General features: G+C 40.7%; 1 non-coding gene across 1 annotated transcript; it reads left to right on the top strand.

The window, feature by feature from the left end:
• The first annotated feature begins 9,541 nt into the window (after positions 1-9,541).
• Positions 9,542-9,648, top strand: LOC131228292 (small nucleolar RNA R71). Its single transcript, XR_009162802.1, has one exon. It is a non-coding gene; the product is annotated as a small nucleolar RNA R71 (small nucleolar RNA).
• Positions 9,649-27,804: the final 18,156 nt, after the last annotated feature.

Consider the following 27,804-nt stretch of genomic DNA (forward strand, 5'->3'; position numbering starts at 1 on the left):
TTTCTTATACTCACTTGGACTGCATACCTGGGAAAGGGGCAGTGTCATTTGGAGTGTACTAAACCCCAGTGATTATCCAGAGTAAGAACTGTACTGATATTTGATGCTCTAGTGATGAGATGCATTAATATGTGGATTTGGATGAGAATTGGCATGCTCGAGTTGCATCTCGCATCGCATGGTCTTGATATGGCCGATAACTTTCATATCTTGCACCATATAGCCTTGGTACAGCTGATTGCATTCATGTACTCATCAGTATGATTTCGCATTACTCTGATATAGCATTTTGAGCACGCTCATATTGTGCACACACACTCTCACCATCCAATAAGCTTTCTATAAGCTTATGCACGAATGATGCATGTAGGTGACGCCAGGACGTGGCCGTAGTTTAATCGTAGCAGGAGCGTGCAGTCGAGCTTCAGGGGTTTCCGTTATTCTCATCTTGTATTTCCCTTCACACACATTATACCTTAAAGTTTTTGGTCATAGTGGATTTTGTGATGGTGTTCTTGTGGTTATTGTTCATGGGTTATGCTTATGGTTATGCTTATTATGAATCAAAATCATGTTTGAAATCCTCATTGTAGAATCCCAAGATCGGAACTTGGTGTACGGGTGCCGAGAGCCGAGAATGGGGTACTATGGAGGTTGTCGGCGCTGGATTCGGCGATTGAGAATTTTGTGAGCCTGATTTTCGAGTTTGGGGCGTGATAGAGGTTGAAATTTGCTTTAATGATTTCTTTAGTTGAAGTAGGAATATGCCAATAGGTCCTAGAGGGGGGGTGAATAATACTTTTTAGTATTTTATGACAATTTAAAATCCTATCACTCTAATCCTATAAGTAAGCATGCATTAGAGTAACCTTACTGGCTTCCAAGCCTGGTAGAGGAACCAATCATAAAACTATTTGAGAGATAAACAATATGTAAATCGGTTTGTGATAGACGTGACTGTGTGAGGTGTGATCTTAGATAATCAAGTATGAAAGTATTTAAGGAAATCACATAAGTAATGGAAGGTAATAACAATCATAAACACAATCATTTTTATAGTGGTTCGACTACTTGTCTACTCCACTTCCGGCAGACGCACTCAACCCTTGAGTGTACCGAATCTCACTAAAGGAAGTTTCACAACAGGTTCACCTCAAACTAGAGGTTTTAAATCAGGTTCACCTCTAACCAGTACAACCTACATTTAGGCTGACACGATGTGTCTACACGACATAGTTTATGCTCCCATGAGTAAGGGTCAATAACAACACTCGACTTTTAGGCCCCATTGGCCAAGGATCCACACAAAAAACCTAACGGAGGATTCACAACAGGCTCACCTCTAATCGGAGGTTTTAAAGAGGTTCACCTCTAACAAGTTTATGCTCTCCACAGAGCAAGGGTCAATACAAAGTGTTCACTCCCCAAGTATAGGGTTGTGATGTAGTAATAAACTCGGTGAGACCGAGGTCGAATCCCAAAGGACTGATACCTGTACGTTATCTGAAACAAAGTAGAACTAGAACTAAACTAAGATGTGATCTAAACCAAATAAAATTTAAGGAATAATTGTGGAATAATTATCTAAAACTTAAGTAATTCAGAGGAAGAGAAACTAGGGATTCAGAGGATCCACTTGTAGAGATCAGGGAGATCTTATGCCTGCATTAAGAATCATGGAAATCAAACTGAACTTACTTGATTTAGTCTTCATGTGATGAAAGGAATATGAATCAGAATGGATTCTATCATCAAACCATGCCCAGGAGACAGAGCAAACAACAGAATTAAACCAATTACCAACCAATCAGATGATTGCGAACAACAGGGCTTCCGGACGTCACAATCAAAATACGGAAAAGGAAATACTCAAAGCCATTGCAAACCCATTGTAATGTTAGTCACAACAGGCCATTAAAGACTACAAATATTCTCATAATAAAATTAAATCAAAATTCAATTCAGTCTAAATAAAAGGCATAATAACAGTCTCCCATCACGCTACAGGCTTCACCTCTTAGCCCTAGCTAAGAGGTTCAGCCAGACATGGATGAGCTGGATCTCTTAAAAATAAACAAGTTAAAATAAAAGGAAGAAGAAACTCTCAAGCCTCCTAGTCTGCTCCACGGCCGACTCCAGCCCCACGTTCCAGCAGCAAGCCTCCCCTGTACTCTCTCACACTCACGTTATAGCAGCAAAACCTCCATTCATCTCCCCTTTTACACTTTCTCTCTCTCTCCCTTTATAGAACTCGTCGGAGCCGAATTTCCCCACTCTAGGCGGAAGTCTTCTGCACAAGAGAACGTGTTGGAGTCGGAATTAAAAAACTTTCGCAGCAACAGGCGGAGGACCCGCGATCAACCCGCGTTTGGTGCAATAGCAGATCTGTTTCGGCTATCTGATCCATTCGAACTTCTTGGACAGGGTCAACACCCTCTCCTCATATGTCTGGATGGTCTGGATCATCGATCCGATGCTGATCAGAAACAAAGAAGGGGCTCACAGCGGCCGGGTTCCCCGGACGTCCCCGAAACAGGGACCGCATGAGAGTTCCGCTGGATCTTAGCGGGGTCCTCGATCAAGCTCTGATGAGAAATCCACTTCGTCCATTTGATTCCCAGTGAAAAATAGGTTAGGACAGGCGGATTGTAGATTAGATTCCGTGCGGCCCACTGAATTTCTCATTTCACCGTTCATCCTGTGTTTGAACAGTTGATATCTAATTTATGCTGCCTCTTGAAATTATCTCTACTAGGTCCACGTTAGTTGCGCTGTTGGAGTCTACTGAACGGTCCAGATCGACCTGAAGACCTCAGATGGTGGCCCACTACAAGATCAGAGCGACCGGTTTATGAAACAGGGCCTTCTCTGTTGCGTGCGGGAACTTGCGGTCAAACGCTGCTTGACCGCTCGTGTTGGTTCAGTGCACCGCGCGTCTGCAAGTACATGGTGTACATGCACTGCAGCATAGGGTCCACTTTGATATATTCATGAAATCTGTTCCGTCCATCCATTCTGTCATATCATATAAACCGTTCATACCAATTTTAAAGCATATCCAGATATCAGGCGGGCCCCACATAATGATTAAAGGGCTGATCTGTCCGTTGGGCCACTTCCAGAGGGATCTGTGAAATTCGACATGTACGGTTAATTTGTGGGCCCCTGGCCCTGTATGAAGTTTTGAGCTAAACGGACAGTGGGAACCCCGTGATCTTGCAGTCTGGCAGACTTTCAGGTCGCTTGAGTTTCGGTTTCTTGATTTTCGCGGATCCCTGGCGTGTAATTTCGTCGATCTCAGTCCCTTGGAGTCCGTCCCTTGCCTTGGTGCATTCTGAACGTTAATTCCATGCTTTTAGCATCCCGATCGAGTCCCAGCTCGCAATTCCACCTTACAACAGAAACATGATTAAAATGAGCTATTAAACGGTACCATGTTCATAAATCTAAGGCAACAACTGGGTCTGATATGCAATATTTGACCCTCAACACAACCCCCAACCAGCATTTTGCTAGTCTCAAGCAAAATATGCGAAAAGTAAGTTGAGAATTACAGAACAATTTATAAACTCGAGTGATTTGTGAAAAACAATTCAGATACTCGAATTCTAAGATTCATGAATGTTGGCATTACTTTCTCCTGGGATCAAGCTCACGGTAAACTTCATAATCAAGCTCAAATATTAATTCATTAATTAGAACGATTCTAAATATTGAGTTCCATGAGTGTATAGTGTAATCTCGGCTTAACATTATTAAAATTCACTTCTCTATTTCAGGATATCATTGGTAACCACAAGAGAATTCATGATAACCAACACCTAAACCAAAGCTTGATTCATTCTTCCGGCTTTTGATGATTTTCACACTATGTCCACTTTTTAAAAGTACAGCTAAGGAGGAGAATCGAATCTACACCTATAGGGAGCAAACCTATGGTAAAGACCGGTCGCCAAAAAGTTTATGAATGTCAACCTTGGGGAATCAAACCTTCACTTGTAGGGAGCAAACCTATGGTGAAAACCATTCGCCCAACTTTTCAATTTCTCAGGTTGGTTCCTTTCAAGCTTAGTGATCACCAAATTAATCCTTCAATATCGAATGAAACCTTAATGTGTAAGCGAGATGTGACATGTAAAATTATGATTCAATCAATGTTTAAAACTTCTAATCATGGATTGATAGTTCTAACTTAACTGTGAAATCTAACAAATAGTTGAATCCAAGAGTCATCAATTCCAACATCACTTATCTTGTAATTCTAAATCCAAGATGGCCATCAAAATCGCTTCGAATTCATACAAAATTTTAGAAAAATTTTAAAATTTTCACAATTTCTGCTCAAGAGTAAGAAAATACTGATTAGGAGACCTAATCTCCCCAACCCCCAACCAAAAATCTACATTGTCCTCAATGTAAAAGAAATAAGCATGCAATGCACATGGGACAAAATAAGTAAATGAGAAGTGATGGGAAGATAATACCTGAACGAAAGAATCAAGAGGCTTTCCATAGATATTTACGTAAAAGGGGGTCAGTACAAGAGAGAACCCAACAAAAGTAAAGATAAAATCCTACCTATACCACTTTCGCAGGTGCTCTCGATTGCATTTAGCATATGCAACAAGCCTTTAAACCCCTAGGTTGCCCCTAGTGGACGAGTTGTAGTCTCGTGAGGGTTTGCAGTAATGTTACCCACAAACATTGAACTACTAATGAAATGAAGAGCTGGGTTGCCTCCCAGGAGCGCTAAGTTTACCGTCTTCAGCTAGACAAATAAAGCAACTGCCCTAGTCTTATGAAAGCGATAAACCTACCTATACCTCCATCAGACTAGGAGATCAATCCTGGTAAACAGGAGCAGTCAGGGGCATGGACATGTCTTCTGAATCAAATTTCTCGACAAATGGTTTCAATCGATGTCCATTGACTTTAAACTCCTTGCCATTGTCAGGATCTCTTATCTCAACGGCTCCATGAGGAAAAACAGTAACAACAATGTAAGGGCCGGTCCAACGAGATTGAAGCTTACCCGGAAAGAGATGTAATCGAGAATTGTACAAAAGGACCTTCTGACAAGGCGTGAATGATTTTCACAAAATGTGTTGGTCATGAAATGCTTTCATCTTTTCCTTGTAAATTCTCGAATTATCGTACGCATCATTCCGGATTTCCTCAAGTTCATTCAATTGAAGTTTGCGTAGCGAGCCAGCGTTGTCCAGATTGAAATTAAGATTTTTGATCGCCCAATACACTTTATGTTCCAGCTCCACAGGCAAGTGACAAGCTTTCCCATAGACAAGTCTAAAGGGAGACATTCCAATAGGGGTTTTAAAGGCAGTACGGTATGCCCATAAGGCATCGGTCAATCGGATTGACCAATCCTTACGATCAGGGTTAACCGTTTTCTCCAAAATGTGTTTAATTTCCCTATTAGAAATCTCAGCTTACCCACTTGTCTGTGGGTGGTACGGGGTGCTCACCCTATGAGAGATACCGTATTTCTTCATTAAGCTCTTAAATGATTTATTACAAAAGTGTGAGCCCCCATCACTAATGATGGCTCGAGGTGTTCCGAATCGAGAAAGGATGTTTTCTTTTAGGAATTTAATGACCGTGCGATGGTCATTAGTTCGACACGGAATCGCTTCGACCCATTTAGTAACATAATCTACGGCGAGCAAAATATACAGATTTCCAAACGATTGGGGGAATGGTCCTATGAAATCGATGCCCCAACAATCAAATGCTTCAATGATAAGGATGGGATTCAAAGGCATCATATTTCGACGGGACAATGCTCCCAATTTCTGACAACGCTCATAAGCTTTGCAAAACTCATGAGTGTCCCTAAACATAGTGGGCCAGTAAAAGCCACACTGCAGAATCTTGGCCGTGGTCTTTTTAGCAGAAAAGTGACCACCACAGGCCTGTGAATGACAGAAGGAGATGACGCTCTGATGCTCATCGTCTGGTACACATCTCCTTAGGATTTGGTCTGGGCAATATTTAAATAAATAAGGATCATCCCAGAAAAAGTTGCGCACCTTGGTGAAGAATTTCTTCTTATCTTGCGCAGTCTACTGTGTCAGTATGGAACCTGTGGCAAGATAATTAACAATATCAGCGAACCAAGGAGAATGGGAGACTCTAAACAGTTGTTCATCAGGGAACATATCATTGATATGGGTCGCCTTAAGGGAATCAGAGGTATTAAGGAGAGAGAGGTGATCGGCCACTACGTTTTCTACTCCCTTTTTATCTTTAATTTTCAAATCAAATTCTTGGAGTAGAAGGATCCATCGTATCAAACGGGGCTTAGAATCATTCTTAGAAAGAAGGTACTTAAGTGCCGCATGATCTGTGTAGATAATGATCTTAGATCCGATCAAGTAGGACCTAAATTTGTCCAAGGTGAACACTACAGCTAAGAGTTCCTTTTCCGTAGTCGAGTAGTTCACCTGGGCAGAATTTAAAGTTCTACTTGCGTAATGAATGACGTAGGGCCTCTTATCTTTTCTCTAGCCTAGGATCGCCCCAAGAGCATAATCAGAAGCGTCGCACATAAGCTCAAAAGGAAGGCTCCAGTCGGGTGGCTGCATGATAGGTGCAGTGGTTAACGTGCCTTTAAGCTTAAGCTTCCTGGTATTGCTCAGTCCACTCGTATGGAGCATCCTTTTGAAGAAGATTACATAAAGGATGAAAGAGGAGACTAAAGTCCTTTATGAATCGCTTGTAAAATCCTGCGTATCCCAAGAAGGATCGCACGTCTCTGATGTTCTTGGGTGGAGGTAGGTTAGAGATAAGATCGATTTTTGCCTTATCTACCTCGATTCCCTTGGACGAGATGTTATGCCCAAGGACAATTCTCTTATGAACCATGAAATGACACTTCTCCCAATTAAGTACCAAGTTCTTTTCTTTACATCTTTTCAGCACACATTTAAGACTTCCAAGCACTTGCTGAAAGATGGACCGTAAACAGAGAAATCGTCCATGAAGACCTCTAGATATTGCCCCACCATATCAGAAAAGATACTAAGCATACATCGCTGAAAGGTGGTAGGGGCATTACATAGTCCGAATGGCATCCTTTGGTAGGCAAAGGTGCCGTAGGGACATGTAAATGTGGTCTTTTCCTGATCTTCAGGGGCTATTTCTCTCTGGTTGTAGCCCGAATACCCATCAAGGAAACTGTAATAGGAATGACCAGCTAACATTTCCAGGATCTGATCAATGAATGGTAAAGGAAAGTGGTCTTTCCTCGTGACGGTATTCAACTTCCTGTAGTCAATGCACATTCTTCAACCAGTAGTGACTTTAGTTGGCACGAGTTCATTATTAGCATTGGCTACGATGGTGATTCCGGACTTCTTAGGGACCACTTGAGTTGGACTCACCCATTGACTATCAGATATAGGGTATATGATACCCACGTCCAATAGTTTAAGAACCTCGGCCTTAACCACTTCCTTCATGTTTGGATTTAGTCTACGTTGTGGTTGCCGAGCGGTTTTTGCATTATCCTCAAGATATATGCGGTGAGTGCAAATCGAGGGATCGATTCCCTTGAGGTCCGCTATCGTCTATCCTAGGGCTCCTTTATGCTCAATGAGAGTAGAAATGAGCATACTCTCTTGTTCTTTCTCCAGGTGGGCAGAGATCACCACTGGGTATGTCTCATCTTGACCTAAATAAGCATATTTCAAATCAGAGGGCAAAGGTTTTAGGTCAAGCTTCGGCGGCTTGAGATTAGATGGTAGAGGCACTACATCAGTTTGTGGCAATTCTTCAAATTGTGGCCTCCACCGGTTAACTTCAAGTACCGGTGCAGTATCAAGCAAGGCGCTCGTCTCCCTAATCATGTCATTATCAAAATCATGGGAGTGGGCCAGGCACGTCTCTAGATGGTCGGAGAATAAGGTTAGAGGTGTCGTATCTTCCACGAAAGAGTCAATCATGTTAATGTCGTGGAAATCGTCATCCTCCTCTAAGTTTCTGCCGTTATTAAAAAAGATGTTTGACTCCAATGTCATATTCCCAAAAGACATAGTCATGACACTATTCCTGCAATTAATAATTGCATTTGAAATGGCAAGGAATGGGCGGCCAAGAATGATGGGGATCTGAATGCTTATGTTATTGATGGGTTCGGTGTCCAGGATGATAAGGGTAGTAAAATCTATCAATTTGGACCAACACATCCTCGATTATCCCTCTTGGTACACGAACAGAGCGATCAGCAAGTTGTAGTGTGGTTAGGGTGGGTTTTAATTCACCCAAACCTAACTGTTTGTATACCGAGTAGGGAATCAGATTGACGCTCGCTCCTAAGTCAAGAAGTGCGTGATCAATTCGATGGTTCCTGATTACACATGATATGGTTGGGCTACCGGGATCCTTGAATTTCTGCGGCACGTCTTGCTTCAGGATAGCACTCACTTTCTCAGTTAAGAAAATTTTCTTTTGAATACTTTGCCGTCTTTGGGTCGTGCATAAGTCTTTTAGAAATTTGGCATATGAAGGTATCTGTTTCACGACATCAAGTAGAGGAATGTTGACTTTCACTTGTTTCAACACCTCTAGGATATCCTGAGAGTTAGAGAGAGGTTTTGGTGAAACCAACCGTTGGGGGAATGGAGCAACTGGCTTCTCCAGAAGTTCCGGTTCTAATTTTTGTGGGACATCACTAGATCCATCATTGTTGTCCTCTTCTGGTTCTTGAGGCTTTTCAGGCCTAACCGGAAGAGTTTTATCAATGATCTTTCCACTCCTAAGAGTGGTAATGGATTTAGCGTGCCCCATCTGATTTGAAGAGCTGGGATCATTAATCTCATACTGCGGTTTAGGATTGGGGAGAGGTTGTGTAGGAAGCATCCCCTTTTCTATAACTGTCATACGAGAATCTATCTTTTGCATAAAATCTGTAATTTCCCGCTTTGCCTGAGCCAGCTCTTGTATGGAATTTTGAACCGGTTCCTCTTGAGGTTTCACTTGATTTGGATTTTGATTGAAGAAACCTTGAGGAGTAGCCATTTGTCCATTCCTCCAACTAAAGTTTGGATGATTTTTCCAACCAGGATTGTATGTATTGGAGTTAGGTCCAGTAAAAGGTCTTTGATAGTTGTTTACGGCATTAGCTTGTTCATTCAACACTCCTCGAAAGGCGGGTATTGTAGGACAATTTTCAGTTGTATGAATGTTGCAATCATAGATGCCGCAAACAATTTCATTAACCTTATCCTTCTTTCCTTCCATGGCCTCAACTTTCCTTATGAGCGTAGTCACTTTACACTTGAGATCATCCTCTTCTTTCAAGAGATATAATCCACCTTTCTCCTTTAATTGAGTCGGCCTAGACGTGGTGTTTGATTTTGGGTAATAGTCCCAAGATTGTGTTTTTTCAGCCAGACTGTCGAGGTAGTCCCATACCTCGTCGACATCTTTATTAATGAACTCTCCATTACACATTGTCTCGACCATTTGGCGCATGGAAGATGTCAGTCCGTCGTAGAAAAAATTTGTAATGCGCCACGTTTCAAATCCGTGTTGTGGGCATGAACTGACCAAATCTTTGAACCTTTCCCAACATTGGAAGAATGTTTCATCTTCCTTTTGGGTAAAGTTCATGATTGCTTTTCTAAGGGTAATCGTTTTATGATGTGGGAAGAATTTTTTTATGAATTCCCTTTGCATGTCGTTCCATGTGCCAATGGATCTAGGACGCAGTGAATGTAACCATGTCTTAGCTTTCTCTTTTAAGGAAAAAGGAAAGAGTTTCAGCCTAATTGTATCCTCAGATACATTAGGAAAACATAATGTAGCTATAATTTCATCGAACTCTTTCAAATGTAAATATGGACTCTCTGATTCAAGTCCATGGAATTTGGGAAGGAGTTGGATAACTCTTGGCTTGATGTCCATTTATCCAGTGTTTTCAGGAAAAATCATGCATGAGGGCATACTCACTCCTGCCGGTTGTAGATAATCTCGTAAAGTACGAGGCGGGGGTGCCTGATGCACCTCGTTCTCATCTTGGGTATCCTCCACCCTGGGTGGAAGTAGAGGAGGTTGGTCTTCAGCCATAACTTCAATTAAATCAGGGAATTTCGAGCGGTGTCTAGTCCTGCGATGGATAGTCAACCCCTCAACCAATCCTCCTTCAGTCAAGAGACGTCGAGTGCCGTCACGGGCCCACTTGGGCATGAAACACTCGCAGCCCTCAATTTAAATTTGAAACCTAATCCTAAGAAAGAAAATCTAAAAAGAAAGAGAGGGTTAGAAAGGAGTTACCAAATTGGAGGCCCTAAGTTGAAGACCTGTAAAATAAAACAAAATAAGTTAGATTCTAAAAAGGAGAAGAACAATCCTTTAAAAGAAAGATAGCAGTGAACTGATTTCTAAAAGAAGAAATTCCTAAAAGAAAGTGGAAATTTCTAAAATAAATTAGGAAAGTCCTAAACTAGAAAGTAAATTACTAAAAGAGAACTGAAAAATAGAAAGTAGGGAATGAGCTTACCGAATTAGAAATTTCTATCTTAAAGGCCTACAAAATAGGAAGGTTAGTTTCTAAACAAAAATTCTACAAGTAGAAAATTTCTAAAAGTAAATTAGGAAACAAAGTTAGATTCTAAAAGAGTTAAAATTAGAAAGTAAAAAAAAAATAAAAAATAAAAGAGGAAAGTTTCTAAAAATAAACTACTTCCTAAAAATAGAAAAATACTAGAATTAAAAGTTTTCAAAATTTAAACCCTAATTCTAAAAAGTAGAAAAAGTAGAGAGATTAGGAAGGAAATACCACTTTAGAAACTTATGTTAGGATCCTATAAAACAGGAAAATAAGTTAGTTCTAGAAATCAAATAAAAGTCTACAACTAAAGTTAGTCAAATTCTAATCTTAAATTAATTCTAAACCTAATTAATTTCAGAAAATCGCAACCGTCAGTCCTCGGCAATGGCGCCAAAAACTTGTTCACTCCCCAAGTATAAGGTTGTGATGTAGTAATAAACTCGGTGAGACCGAGGTCGAATCCCAAAGGACTGATACCTGTACGTTATCTGAAACAAAGTAGAACTAGAACTAAACTAAGATGTGATCTAAACCAAATAAAATTTAGGGAATAATTATGGAATAATTATCTAAAACTTAAGTAATTCAGAGGAAGGGAAACTAGGGATTCAGAAGATCCACTTGTAGAGATCAGGGAGATCTTATGCCTGCATTAAGAATCATGGAAATCAAACTGAACTTACTTGATTTAGTCTTCATGTGATGAAAGGAATATGAATTAGAATGGATTCTATCATCAAACCATGCCCAGGAGACAGAGCAAACAACAGAATTAAACCAATTACCAACCAATCAGATGATTGTGAAGGTTAGGAAGGATACCGCCATCCAGCCATGCCCAGGAGACGATGGCGAACAACAGGGCTTCCTGACGTCACAATCAAAATACGGAAAAGGAAATACTCAAAGCCATTGCAAACCCATTGTAATGTCAGTCACAACAGGCCATTAAAGACTACAAATATTCTCATAATAAAATTAAATCAAAATTAAATCAAAATTCAATTCAGTCTAAATAAAAGGCATAATAACAGTCTCCCATCACGCTATAGGCTTCACCTCTTAGCCCTAGCTAAGAGGTTCAGCCAGACATGGATGAGCTGGATCTCTTAAAAATAAACAAGTTAAAATAAAAGGAAGAAGAAACTCTCAAGCCTCCTAGTCTGCTCCACGGCCGACTCCAGCCCCACGTTCCAGCAGCAAGCCTCCCCTGTACTCTCTCACGCTCATGTTACAGCAGCAAAACCTCCATTCATCTCCCCTTTTACACTTTCTCTCTCTCTCCCTTTATAGAACTCGTCGGAGCTGAATTTCCCCACTCTAGGCGGAAGTCTTCCGCACAAGAGAACGTGTTGGAGTCGGAATAAAAAAACTTTCGCAGCAACAGGTGGAGGACTCGCGATCAACCCGCGTTTGGCGCAATAGCAGATCTGTTTCGGCTATCTGATCCATTCGAACTTCTTGGACAGGGTCAACACCCTCTCCTCATATGTCTGGATGGTCTGGATCATCGATCCGACGCTGATCAGAAACACAGAAGGGGCTTACAGCGGCCGGGTTCCCCGGACGTCCGCGAAACAGGGACCGCATGAGAGTTCCGCTGGATCTTAGCGGGGTCCTCGATCAAGCTCTGATGAGAAATCCACTCCGTCCATTTGATTCCCAGCGAAAAATAGGTTAGGACAGGCGAATTGTAGATTAGATTCCGTGTGGCCCACTGGATGTCTCATTTCACCATTCGTCCTGTGTTTGAACGGTTGATATCTAATTTATGCTGCCTCTTGAAATTATCTCTCCTAGGTCCACTTTAGCTGCGCTGTTGGAGTCTACTAAACGGTCCAGATCGACCTGAAGACATCAGATGGTGGCCCACTACAAGATCAGAGCGACCGGTTTATGAAACAGGGCCTTCTCTGTTGCATGTGGGAACTTGCGGTCAAACGCTGCTTGACCGCTCGTGTTGGTTCAGTGCACCGCGCGTCTGCAAGTACATGGTGTACACGCACTGCAGCATAGGGTCCACTTTGATATATTCATGAAATCTGTTCTGTCCATCCATTCTGTCATATCATATAAACCGTCCATACCAATTTTAAAGCATATCCAGATATCAGGCGGGCCCCACATAATGATTAAAGGGTTGATCTGTCCGTTGGGCCACTTCTGGAGGGATCTGTGAAATTCGACATGTACGGTTAATTTGTGGGCCCCTGGCCCTGTATGAAGTTTTGAGCTAAACGGACAGTGAGAACTCCGTGATCTTGCAGTCTGGCCGACTTTCAGGTCGCTTGAGTTTCGGTTTCTTGATTTTCGCGGATCCCTGGCGTGTAATTTCGTCGATCTCAGTCCCTTGGAGTCCGTCCCTTGCCTTGGTGCATTCTGAACGTTAATTCCATGCTTTTAGCATCCCGATCCAGTCCCAGCTCGCAATTCCACCTTGCAACAGAAACATGATTAAAATGAGCTATTAAACGGTACCATGTTCATAAATCTAGGCAACAACTGGGTCTGATATGCAATATTTGACCCTCAACACAAAGCACCCCCACGTACACCCCCACCAGAAGCCTCCTATGAGGACTTGCAAGGGGTGAGAAACACCTTAGACCCAATCCTAAGAAGGAATGATCACAAGGGTCCTCTGGACTCTAATGACTTACAAATAAGTAGATGAGCCCCATTCAATGCGTTGTCGAATATCTCTTCATTTGTTGACGAAGAATCTTCTGCTTCCTGATGTCAATTTTATCGAGTCTACTTCGATGGACTCGAGATTCAAATTTCGATGATATCGAACCCTCTATCGATACATTGATAATTCTGTCAAGAGAGTTTTGTGGTTGCTGGACATCTTATGTCCTCATTCCGATAATATCAAGTGAGATTCGAGGACATCAATAACAAGGTTCGATTTTATCGAACCTTGTATCGATAAATTGACAAAGGTATAAAACTTAAAGATTTTCTTGAAGTTTTGAAAAAGTTTTCTAACCAAAAACCTAAGATGTTCTTTCTAATTTTTAAGGTTTTAATTACCTGGTGTTTTGAGACATGGGATGTGAGGCTAAGATTTCACTGTGGCGAGTTTAGGCACACATCCTGTTGAGACAGTCACTTGATCAATCCTCCTATAGGGCTCCTTTGTCTAGTTGACTCAATGTTCACGCTAATTGACAAACCAGGGCACTTTCAATCTCCCCTTTGTCAATTACGTGACAAAACACTAAAACACCCTAAAACACCTTCTAGACAAACACCCTAAATTGTATGTACCTGAACTTTACACAATTTTACAAAGTTATCTAGTTTGCACACACACACACACACATCAGTAGCTGCTCCCCCTAACATCAATCTCCCCTTATCTTCTTGCAGCTGCTCCCCCTAACACCTGCACCACCATCCACAAACAGATACACACAAATTTTTTTGGGGTGGATTTGTTTTTCCCCTTTTTGTCAGTCATTGGCAAAGGATAACCTAACGGGTGATATTGATTAAAGTTAGAGAATATGGGAGAACCAAAATTCAGGGAGCATAAGCACAATAGATAGATGTAAAGGAAACATCTTAAGACAGAAACCATGTATGCATAAGAGATCAAGTAGAGCAGTGAAATAAGCAGATACTATGAAGATAAAAATCAAGCATCACACGCATCAGATTCCATTGTCTATATGAACCAGAGAAAACAGGGGATCACAAAATATGGTAGTAATGATATATGAGTTATAAATAGCCAAATTCCAAAATATCCATATATATATATATATATATATATATATATATATATATATATATATATATATATACTGCTCAAGATTAGTAGTAGTATAATCATTCATCCCAAACCTAAAAAAAATTAAGCCCATCCATGGGCACCCAAAAATAGCCACAAGTATCTAGCTCATCCATGGGCATATACATATCAAAACCAAAACTTGTCAGACTATGCAGGTTAGGAAACCAACACATACGCTCATGTGATCGTAGGGCATACAAAAAGATACCCATGCTCGTACATTGAGCTAAGAGTAGGGTGGATGTGATGGCACACAAATTGTCCATACTATGATGGAGGTGCGGAGAAGGACGGTGTTGTATCATTGCGTCTGCAGGTGATCAGATCCACCAATTGTTGCATCGTCTGCTGCACCCCATTCACCAGTTGTTCCAAGACAGTGAACTGTGCATTCACGGACTCCTTTAGCTGGGTGACATCTCGCTGTATTGGTCCAATCCTATCCTGATGAAGCTTAAACCTTTTTGCATGCCCAGGTTCAAATGAGGATGAAGCTTGTTGGGGCTCAAAAGGGTCACCCTCAGCCATTCTACCGCCTTCAGCTGGAGCATCGCCTGCACCACCTCCTCCTTCTTCTTGAATTCCTTCCTTGGGTTGGTCTTTTGGAAATTTGTGAAACTTCAAGTCCATCCTTCAAATATTATTCTTGTTGAAGTGTTGAAGGGGAAGTTCCGGGTCATTTGTGGTTGGAAAACCAATCGCATTGCGTACAGTGTGAACGATCCAAGGATATGGCAAGTGAACATCCTGAGACGTATGAATTGCATATACTAGCTGATGCACAATCAGGGTAGGAAGGCAGATTTTGATCCCTGTAGCTACGGAGTAAACTATCATGGCCATGAACTCGGTGAGATCCGAACGATTGGTACTTCTAGGATATATATTGGAGGCAAAGATACCATGTAAGATACGATACCAAGGTTCCATGAATTTTGATTTTAGTGCATTACCTTGACACTAGAGGATATCACGACCAGGATAGAGAAATTTGGTAACCATGGACCGAGTTTCAACGCTCTTAAGGTCCAAGTTCGAGAGGCCAACGGGTGATGATGTGAGCCCAAGGATGTTTACAACCGCTACAGGAGTAATCTCTACATCATCACCATCAACAGAAACTGTGACGGACGGAGGGTCAGACACCGGCTAATGACAGGAAGCAAAGAAATTTTAGGTCCGTTCATAGTGACAAGGACCGCCAAAATCAAGTAGAGGTAGCCATCCAATTTCGGCTAATAGGTGTTCCAGATTATAAGGTTGTAGGCATTCCCTGTCGACCCTTCTTTCAAAAACTAACTTGCGCCCAGTGTATTTGGCTAGTGCCGGATTCACCCTGGCAGGAGGAGGGGTCGGTATTTCAGATTGGGACCCGCCATGTGAAGTTTGCCGTGTTCGCTGGCGAGTGGGAGTCCCATGTTCAGGAGCTCTTACCCTTTCCCTTGGACCAAGAACTTTTTGTCTAGAGGATCGCGAGGATTATCCAGGACCGGACGATTTCCCTTTGTCCTTCCCCATTTTTCGATACTCACAAAAAGGGATTTGAAGAGTTTCGAGATAAAGGGGCAGAGTTTCTTTTGAAAATTAGGAAATACCCTAAAAAGAGCAAGATGGAATCTTGATGTGAGGAGGAAATAGAAGGAGTATTACCAGATTCAAAGGACGTCTAGAACCCACTGATGAACCTCCGACTAAAAGGGACGAGCAGGGAGAAGGAAAAATAATTTTTAGAAGAAAAATGTGATTTTTCCCCCATGACCGCCTTTTATCGGGCGGCATACTTCGATATCATCGAACGTCATTTTGATGATATTGATGGACCCCATTTGATGTTATCAAGACTATCTTCGATAACATTCTCGATTATGTAACTTTTCAGTTTCCAAAGAGGCGTCGATGATATCGATCCTTGGTCGATTTAATCGAGAGTCCACATGATTTATCGACAGACATATTGAAGGTGTATATTTTTCATTCATCAGCATATCAACAATCTTCTATGTATAATAAAGTATCTCTTTATATCAACCAGTATACACAGCAAAAATTTTGTACACACATTATACAAAATAAAATTATAAACATTAAGATGTTTATATACAAAAAGATTGAGGTGAGAAACCTCAGATGTATCATTAGAAGTTCAGTAAACTTGCATCTTTTCTGCAGCTATCCAGATCTAGATGCATGACCTGGACTTGTTTTTCCATGCTCAATATTTCTAGGCATATGAATCAGTTCTTCCTTTGCCTTTAATGACATAGCAGTGGTTATGTGCAACAACCTTTCATTACTGATTTGCCTGATTGGTTAAGGATTTCGCATTCCTATTTGTTGAATGTAATCACATGCTCATTGTCACATATTTGAAAAATGCTTAGAAGATTATGTGTTAATCCTTTTATATAAAAGGCATTCTCATTTTTGAGTGAATTTATTCCTTTGATAATTCCCTGTCCAATTACCTTAGCAGTGCTTCCGTCTCTATACGTGACTATCCCATTATTAAGATCTGAATAATTTGAAAGGAGGGATTTGTCACCTGTTACATGTCTTGAGCAACCATTATCCAGGTACCACTTAGTGTCATTGCCTGTTATATGATTTGAGTGAGTAACAAGGCAATTTTTCTTTTCTTTTACTACCCATTTTATGAAAGGATTTTTAACTGGGGTAGTTTCTTTAATCAATTTAGGCAACTGAATTGTGTTTCCACATCCATTTGTTTTCTTGTTTAATCCAGCCCCTTGATTTAATAACTCCTTCATTCAGTTAGTCATTCTAGGTGGTGATGGATGCGTATTTCTTCTATCCATATTCCTATGTGGACTCCTGACATTTTTTTTTGTTTCTCTGGTCGGTCTATATTTACTGGTATGATTTTGACTAGAATTATGTTGAGTCCTCCTAGGTGACATGCATTCAAACTTATAATGAACAAAATCACTACATAAATGACAAATAGGAGTGGCTCTTATTTTGCTTCCTGAAGCAGCAGATTTTTCAGCCATTAGTGCTGCATTTTTTATTTTTGTTTTGAATTTATCATATCCTAAGCCACTCTTGTCCTTTCCAGGTCTTCCCATACCTAAGAGTTTTTCTAATTTCTCACCACTCTGGGAAAACTTATAGTTTAGTTTAACAAGTTTTTTGGATTCTTCTAAATTAAAAAGGAGTGTGTGATTTTCATTTTGAAGGAGCATGTTTTTATCTTTTAATAGCTCAACCTGTTTGTTTAGTTTTTTAGACTCGGATTTAAGGAAGATGTTGATTCTTTCTAGTCTATCATTATCTGAATGATATTGTTGTAGATCATTAATTAGATGTGTATTAATTTCAAGGTTTTATCCAAATCTTTTTGCAGCAATTCCTTTTTGTTTTCAGATATTCCAAGTCTTTTAAGGATGTTGATGCTATGAATGTAGAGTTGATTGTAAGCATCCTGTAATTTATCTTGTTCTTCTTCTTCCTTCTCAGTTTTCTCATTATTCGATGGAAATGATTCATTGGCTTGTGGTTCTTTAACATTCTTGGTTTCAGTGGGAATGGTTGAGGTAGTGGAGATCATAAGAATTTTTAGAGATTTCTGGTCTCCATCACTCTCTGAGTCGCTAGATTCTGAGTTTGACTCTTCCGTATCATCCCATGTGGCACCTATTACCTTTCCCTTAGTTTTTCTATTTGGGCATTCAGTAGACAGATGTCCAAACTTTTAACAGGTATAACATTGTGGTTCCTTGGACTTTTTACCAGATTTACCTGTGAAATGTTTGTTGTTCATCTATCTTCCTTTAAATGGACGTCCACGATTTTTCTGAAAGAATTTTCTGAACTGTTGAGCCAACAAAGCCACTTCTTCATCTTCATTTTCTCTTTCACTTTCAATGTCCTCATTTATTGTATTGTTTGAAGTTTTGAGGACAGTAGTTTTGGATTTAGGGGTTTGTTTGAAGTGTAGTTCAAATGTTTGTAGGGAACCTACTAGTTCTTCTACTTTCATTTCATCTATGTTTCTACATTCTTCAATGGTTGTTACTTTAGGATTGAACCGTTTCGGTAATGATCTTAGTATTTTTCTAAAGATTTTAGGGACTTGAACCTTCTCACCTAATCCACCCATGGAGTTGCAAATGATATTTAGTTTTGTGAAAAACTCCATGAAAGTCTCATGCTCTTCCATTCTGAGACTTTCAAATTGTGATGTTAGGAGTTGTAGTTTGGATCTCTTCACAGTGCTTGTTCCTTCATGGGTTGTTTCCAACAGATCCCATGCTTCTTTGGCTATCCCACACATACTGATTTGATTGAAAATATCTTGGGACACAGCACAGTAGATTGCATTCATTGCTTTAGCCTCAACAGTTTGGTTTTCTTTATCGAATGCTGTCCACTTTTCTTTGGCTTTTGGTTTAGTGATAGTTGTGCCATTCTCAAGTACTATTTGTTCAGTTGGTGGCACGTATCCTCTTTCAACAATGTCCTAAACATCATGATCCAAAGATCTCAGAAAGTAATGCATTCTAGCCTTCCAGTATGCATAATTTGATTCATCAAACATTGGAGGTCTAGTGACTGATGAGCCATCTCCTTTGGCCATATTACCAACTTCAGTCAAGATCACTCTCTAGGCGGTGAAGCCCTTAAGAGAGACCTGCTCTGATACCAATTGAAATTGTGGTAATAACCGCTTTAGTTGAAGTAGGAATACGCCAATATGTCCTAAAGGGGGGGTGAATAGGACTTTTTAGTATTTTATGACAATTTAAAATCCTATCACTCTAATCCTAGAAGTAAGCATGCATCAGAGTAACCCTACTGGCTTCCAAGCCTAGTAGAGGATCCAATCATAAAACTATTTGAGAGATAAACAATATGCAAATCAGTTTATGATGGATGTTACTGTGTGTGTGAGGTGTGATTTCAGATAATCAAGTATGAAAGTATTTATGGAAATCACATAAGTAATGAAAGGTAATAGCAATCACAAACACAATCATTTTTATAGTGGTTTGACTATGTCTACTCCACTGCCGGCGGACGCACTCAACCCTTGAGTGTACCAGATTTCACTAAAGGAAGTTTCACAACAGGTTCACCTCAAACCGGAGATTTTAAATCAGGTTCACCTCTAACCAGTACAACCTACACTTAGGTTGACACGACCTGTCTACAAGACATAGTTTATGCTCCCATGAGCAAGGGTCAACATATAGCACCTTACTTTTAGGCCCCACTGGCCAAGGATCCACACAAGGAAACTAACGGAGGTTTCACAACACAAAACATTTCAGGTTCACCTCTAATCGGAGGTTTTAAATAGGTTCATCTCTAACCATTTTATGCTCTCCATAGAGCAAGGGTCAACACAAAACACCCCTATGTACACTCCCACCAGAGGCCTCCTATGAGGACTTATAAAGGGTGAGAAACACCTTAAACGCAATCTTAAGAAGGAATGATTACAAGGGTCCTCCAAACTGTAATGACTTACAAATAAGTAGATGAGCCCCATTTAGCACATTGTTGAAGATCTCCTCCTTTGTTGACGAAGAATCTTCTGCTTTCTTGAACTGATATATGGCGATGGGTTGGGTCAAGGTTATGATGGAATCCTACTTGATTAAATATTTTCCTATAAGGGAGATGAGCGATTCCAATCATCTATGCATTCAAGGCATCCTAGCTTAATGATTTTCCATTAAGGTGGTAGCTGAAGGATCCTTGAATGTGGAAGTTCATTCCCCAATTCACTCTATTGAATATCAATGATGAGGGTGGATTAGAGGATGAACTTCCATGAGAGAAAAGGCTTAGGGTATATGATGTAAGGTTAAACACTAAAAAGCACTCTATTTTCTCTATCTAACAACTAAGGGCAAGCTCTCATTAAATAGGGAAAAGGTTCTAATGGATATAAAATGGTCACATTTTTGACAGAGTTCGATATCATTAAGCGTATACTCTCGATAGCATCGACTGGCCGCTTGATGACATGAACTCAAATGTCAAACGCTTTTGAAACCTTTTGCCAGCTAGTCGAGGAAATCGAACGTGCGTCGATGTCATCAGATTTCGAACTCTGATTTCATCGACATGAGGTTCGATATCGAACCCTCTATCGATACATCGATAATTCTGTCCAGAGATTTTTGTGGTTGTAGGTCATCTTATGTCCTCATTCCGATAATATCGAGTGAGATTCGAGGACATCGATAACAAGGTTCGATTTTAACGAACCTTGTATCGATAAATCGATAAAGGTAGAAAACTTAGAGATTTTCCTGAAGTTTTGAAAAAATTTTCTAACCAAAACCTAAGATGTTCTTTCCAATTTTTAAGGTTTTAATTACCTGGTGTTTTGGGACATGGGATGTGAGGCTAAGATTTCCCTGTGGTGAGTTTGGGCACACATCCTGTTGAGACAGTCGCTTGATCAATCTTCCTATAGGGCTCCTTTGTCTAGCTGACTCAACGCTCATGCTAATTGACAAACCAGGGCAACTCGAGTATATAGAACGTGACTATTCTCGCGGAGTAGTCTAAGACAGCGTGGTACTCGGCAAGCCAATCCATGCCCAAGATGACGTCGAACTCTGACATCGGCAATACGAACAGATCAACAGGCAAGAAGGTCTCCTCGACCAAGATGGGGTAAGACAAACAAAATTAGCCTAACACAACGGTCTTCCCCAAGGGCGTTGATATGGACAGACCCTTGCGGGCAGACTCTAACGGTAATCCAGACGATCAGCAAAAATCCTCAGATACGAATGAGTGCGAAGCACCAGAATCAAACAGGACTTGGGCAATGCATGCAGAGACTAGAAGAATACCCTTAACGACTCTTTTGGATGACTGTGGGTCCTGTTGAGCTGCATAGAACCTAGCCTGGACTGGATAGGGAGGTGCCTATCTCCTCTAAGGTCCCTATTGCTGCTGCTATTGCTGCGGTGACCTATAATGCTGTCTCAGCTGCGGTTGGGGCCTCTGCGGTGGAGGTGGCTGCGGTCACTACTGCTACTGTGGAGGTTGTTGAGGTGCTTTCGGCTGCTACAGCTGCTGCTAAGGGCATGGGCACTCTTGCATACAATGTCCTACTCCATTGCACGCAAAACAAGTCCCTGTGAACGGCCCTGGGGTGGCGCTGGAGGTGCCATTGGTGCTCGATGGGTCATGCGTCTCTGCTATGATCGATGCTCCTGCTGCTGGGAGCCACTGGAGGGGGCTGCCTCTTTCAGTCTCTCCTCTAATTATGATCGCTCTGCGTGCCGGCCTACTAAGCCTCATAAATCTGGGCCCTCCGTACTACCTCCTCGAAAGTCAGGTGCTCGTGCCCAACAACACGGCCTCGAAGATCGTAACGCAAGACGTTCTCAAAACGGTGGGCCTTCTACCCCTCATCATCAACCAAATATGGAGCGAACCTCAATAGCGCCACGAAATGGGCCTCGTACTTAGCCACAAACATGTCTCCCTGAACTAGGGTCTCGAACTCTAATGCTCATTGCCGTCGAATGTGGTCGGGGAAGTATTGCCTGTCGAATCGGTCAATGAAATCCTCCCATGTCTAGACGAAGTTAGCCCCTACAGCACGAGCAACGGGGTCCGCCAGTGCTCGACCTAGCCCTTGAGCAAATACATGGCCAAAGGGACCCACTGCTGGGTCGTATATCTCATGGTCTCAAACATCTTCTCCACTCGAGAGCACCATCTCTTTGCTGCAATCGAATCGGGCTCTCCCTGGAATCGCGGGGGATTGAGCCGAAGGAAGTCTCTCAATAAGGTACTCGCACGATCTTGCTCTGCCTACTCCGGGGTCTCATTGGGGCACCTGCCCTACCCTTGGAGGACGGTTATCATATCATGGAGCATCTGCCGCAACTGATTAGCACCAACTGGCATGGTAGATGTTGCGCTAGTCTCGGACAAAGGTGCCGGATCTGCAGGGGTCTCGGGCGGGGGAACGAGAACTGCGGGAGGCAGAATAAGAACCTCGGGAAGATGAATGGGATCCTCAAGCGGTTGAGTGAGAACTGCTCAGGTCGGTCGGGCACCTCGGGTGCCTCGCATGCCTCGTGTGCCTCACGTACCTCGTTTAAGCGGCATGGTTTATAAAAAAGAATAAAGGTGCCTATCAGCCTTGAGAACCCTCGAAGGCTTAGACGTTAGGGAACCAAATTAGAAAGATACGCACTCGGGACCTACTCGTCCTAAGCTCGTATCAGATATGTGATGTTGCCATGAATTATTCCCAAGTTATGCTCTAATGCCAACTCCTGTCACGCCCTAAACTCAGAAACCAGTCTCAAAGAATTCTTGATCGCCGAATTCGGTGCCGACAGCCTCTATAGTACCCCATTCTTGGCTCCTGGCACCCATATACTAGGTTCCGATCCTGGGATCCTACAAGGAGGATTTTCAATATAAATTTATTTCATAACAAGCATAACCACAAGCATAACCCACGAATAATAACCAGAACACCATCACAAAATTCACTATGATAAAAAAACTTGAGTACAAAGCGAAAAAGGAAATACAATGATAATAACAAAAACTCCAGAAGCTCTGCGGCACACTCCTGCTCCTGCTCAGCTACGGCCTAGCGTCACCTGCATGCATCAATCTTGCATAAGCTTATAGAAAGCTTAGAGGGTGGTGAAAGTGTGTGCGTAAGGTAGCAATGCAAGTATACAGTATCAAAGTAATGTGGATACATGCTAGTAAGTCGATGAATGCTATCAGCCGTAACAAGGCTATGCGATATAAGGCATGAATGCTATCGGCCACACTAACGCCATACGATGCAAGGCCTACATAGCCAATGTCTAGTATGCCCAACATTCTTTGGAGTCGGGTCATACTTTTGCCTTGTGCTATTGTAATAGTCAGGGTCTTGATTGCCTCAACCATCTCTCCCATCTTATTGCTAATGTGATCACTCACCTTATCCTTTCTTTGTCTAGTCATGTCGATAATGGTGGAATGAATATTTCTAGACCCTTTTGAGGTCTCCATAGGACCTTTATTATACTTTTTTGACCACTGCTGTGATCCCTGGTTCACATGAAGGCCGAACCAATTTTGTGGCCATCATTATCGTCTGAAAAATGGTGAACAGTTTTAGACCCATTTTCTTCGGATTCATCATCGGAATTGAGCTCATTTCTTGGGTGGCGTCTACCGGAAAGTGGTGATGAGTATGTAGTACTAACAAATGACCCATGGGCACATTCATTGCCGAACATAAAAGTCAAGTTATTGTATCTATTGATATGCTTCTTATGAACTTGTTCAGCATATGGGTGAGACTACAGATATTGACAGTTAGAATTCAATTACTACAGGATGAATTTAATGACAAACAAAGAACTAAATCGGTCTAAGGTTTAGGGATGTTACTTACTACAATGTAACCATCCCATACATCGTTCAAAGCGATCACCATTTTCTCTTCGGGTCCCATCCAAACCCACTTGCATTCAGTTTGTCCTTGATTGCCTAATAGAATCTTTTTAATGTATGCAGATGGTTTGAAATATGTTTAATCTCCAACTCAATTCCACACCTATCCTAAATTTCTGTGATTTTTGCCTTATAAGCTTCCGATTTGAAGCCATTGTCACTCTTATGGCTAAGATTAACCTGCTCGACTAATGCATCAACCAATCCATTATCCATTGGATCACTCCACTGAATGCAAGCATTTTTCTTACTATTTGAATGCCTTCGACTGAGGTTACTCTGGCTCATTGGTGAAGGAACTTTACTTGACGGAGTTAATTTTTCTTACTTGGTGTACCTACATTCCTACTCGGTGATGCCAGATTCTTGTTTGGTGAGCTAGCACATTTTATAGGGGACACCCTCTCATTCCTATCTCTTGATACCTTCAAAGAGCTCCGGAGGAAATTTATTATACCTATGCATCAGTAATAGTCAATGGAAAGAGCACAACAGCAACAAATGTGAGATATTACAATAAAGATGAAAGCATTCAAAATAAATCTAAAAGTTGACTGCTATATAATATGATGGAAATATTTTAATGTACTGAAATTCAGGTAAAGTATCTCTACCATCACACAAACAAACATTCCAATATGAAATATTTGTCTTAACAATCTTGTTGTTACAAAAAACAGCTCATTACAGAAACCAAAATCAAAAATTAATAACGCTGTCGCGTGCATGAAAGACTGTCATTCCACATCCTCTCCATAATCTCATCTATCTTTTTCACCCAATCCTCTCTAGTGTGGTCTGTCACGCAAGATAGTGCGCAACCTTCTTTGGCATTAGTGACCTCTATAGGAGATGGAGAAATGTTCTTTGAACTATTTCCACTATCCTCAACTGCTTCGGTAAAGCCATCTTCATGCAAACACGGATGAAATTGTGTACGACATAACAAGCTATAACAATCTTCACTTGAGTTATAAGCTTGAACTATGGTGCTATCACAATATAGGAAAAGGGCTTTTTAAGAGACCGAAACAACGTTTAATGATATTTCTCAACTGGGCATGACGATAATTAAAGAGTTCTTTCTTATTAGCAGGCTTCCTTCCGGTACGATACTCATTCAAATCATATCGAACATCTCGATAAGGTGCCTACATAATGCAATATATGTATATAAGCATGTTAACATTTCACATGCTATAAACTTTGAAGAAATAACACTATTCAATCTTTTCCATGAGGAACAAGGAAACAGTCAAGGTGACGGGTAAAAGCATTTTGCAAAACACGAGCATCAAATGCAAAACCATCCCATCCAGCTAGCACATACAAATTTCATATCAAATATACAAGTTGCTATTATATTCTGAGACAGGAAACCTTTTTGATTTCGAAAGGTTGTGCTTACTTCTTTTGAAAATTAGGCCGGTGTGTGGGTGCCATCGAGGGCCCCAATGCAATCCTACAAGAAAATTGACTTCATTTTAGGTTTCTAGATAATATTTAGCAGTAACTTTATAGTGTAAATATAATAATTCAGAATGTAATACTTGAAAATATGGACTCCACATTAGATTATCAGATATCTCTTTCGGAGTATGTAACCCATGGAACTTCACATATTTCGGATAGAGGCCAATTATAGCATCAAGCACTCTATTGAAATGTCGTCTCACCGTCTCTCCAGATCGTGAATAGTGATGACCAATGACACGGTTACGTACGTTGTGCCCGATAGTATACAGGAACATGAACACTTGTTCCTGTAAACTGCATCTCCTTGTATCAGAAAGTAAATTTCTATCTCTTAACAACGAACATAATTCAAAAAAGTTATCCCGACCCATTCTTAATGTGCAATACAATTAATATCGCTTTTCTTTATGATTTCATTGACGAATCTATTTCTCTCAATATGACCATATCGAATAACACCTTCATACAGTAAAGGCGATAATATTCAACAACTCCTATAGCACACGCAAACACTGCAATTGCACTTAATGCAACTATTATTTCATTTTCATTCCAATCATTATTGGAGTTGCTCTCCACTAGAGTTACCACTATCGGACCCCATGAGACAATTGGACAACTCTACTATCTGAATGTCAGTTATTTTATTTAGTGGTGTGCATGACATGATAAACTATCTATTATAGGAGTACGAATAACTACCATTGACATTATATACTCCAGGTGAAATCAGTAATAAGATGCTTTGTTTTTATAAGTCACTGATGGATTCATAAGATGATTGAGATAAAATCATGGATATATTTATGGAGAAAAATACAATTAGATAGAGTCAGATACAACACAGCTTATTAGGTAACATTATATCTTCATGTTAGGTAGCATTATATCTTTATGTTAAAGAGATAATTTACTCAAACCGAGGAGAAATAATACTTGGTACATTAGAAGAGGAGATTGGTAGTATCGCCATGCTAAGAAACCTGGCTTACCATTAAAATACGCACCTTTCAAATGAATGATATAACACAAGGGATTAGTTAGTCACAGGATCAGCACCAAGGTGAGACTTGTTTGCATAAGTGGGCTACTCATCAGACCTCAATTACGTAAGATAAGAAAGTAAGTGGAATGGTATCTCTAAAATATAGAGTAAATGTAAGAGACTATTTAGAAGACGTTCATAGGCCAACATAGACACGGTAAAATCGTGAAAATATCTTGGCGTCCACAGTAAACAATGGACAACAAGTCTTGTACAATATGAAAGATGATCTTGTGAAGCTCATCTGGACCTGAAAACGGAGTATTACCTCTACCGTCGAAGAACACCTAGATATATCTTACCCTAAGTAAATTTTCAAACCACTAATTAGTGTAGAAGATGAATGGAGGTATAGTTTCTTTCATAACCATTCCAGAAAGGGATCTAACGCTCCATATGGATCATTACTCTGACTCAGGATGACATACAGAGGTCATGTCCTAGGTGTCGTGAGTGGATTCCATCTCCCAGATAGACTGCAGATATGAAGTATTGTCATTTAGATATACCTGTAATGGAAATCATATTTGGCGGTAGATCCTGGAATGCCCTCTTCATAGGGTATAGTACAAAGCAGCTATCTAGTCGCCTACGGTATACATCCTATTCGGACAAAGAGAGCGGAGTGCGTAGACAAAAAGAGAAGGAACACAGAGGAGATAATATCCACCCCTGAAGGGATGAATATATGATGGAGTGAATCAAGTAATCACGTTTTAGCTATAAAATAAAAATGAAGCTAAACCCCCAACCTGTCTTCACCGAGTTTGTTTGAAGAAGTTCTTCAGGGTGGAAGAAAGGGGATGAACTGCAAGCTACACCTAGAGACTTAGGATATAAAATCTTCGTCTTCGATGAAGACAAAGATGCAACCACACTGAGAATGGACTCAGATATGAAGGTATGAATATGAGGGTCTTGTCCTAATCCATGAGGACAAGAAGGTAAGCGAAATGAGGGTGTAGTTGTGAAAATGAACCACAAAACCATTTCAAACTGAATTTTTTTTGGCGGTACAGTGCAATGAAAGCCTTGCACTGATCGAAGCACTATATCCTGAAAATACAGATGCATGTAATACGTACATTGGTTTAGCAACGTATTCGAGGGCGGCGTAGTTCGCGAATTTGAATTCACATTCAAACGTGTTCAAAAGTATATTTTATTCAAAAATACAATCTTATACAATCTGTGTCATAAATCCAAACATGCCCTAAAGAACTAAAAATAAACTTAAACATAAAAGAAATTCTCTTTAAGCACTTCCACAAGATTCTATTCTGGAAATTTTAAAATCTCAATAAGGTAAGCTATGAAGCCAAGTATATAATCTCAACATATGTTTCAAAAAGTAACCTTACATAATCTGAATAAAACATATAAAAAAACACAATAACCGTTTATGTAAAGTGTAAAAATAAAGATGTTAATAAACAAGTTTTTTCA

The sequence above is a fragment of the Magnolia sinica genome, chromosome 15, assembly GCF_029962835.1.
Source record: "Magnolia sinica isolate HGM2019 chromosome 15, MsV1, whole genome shotgun sequence".
Lineage (NCBI taxonomy): Eukaryota > Viridiplantae > Streptophyta > Magnoliopsida > Magnoliales > Magnoliaceae > Magnolia > Magnolia sinica.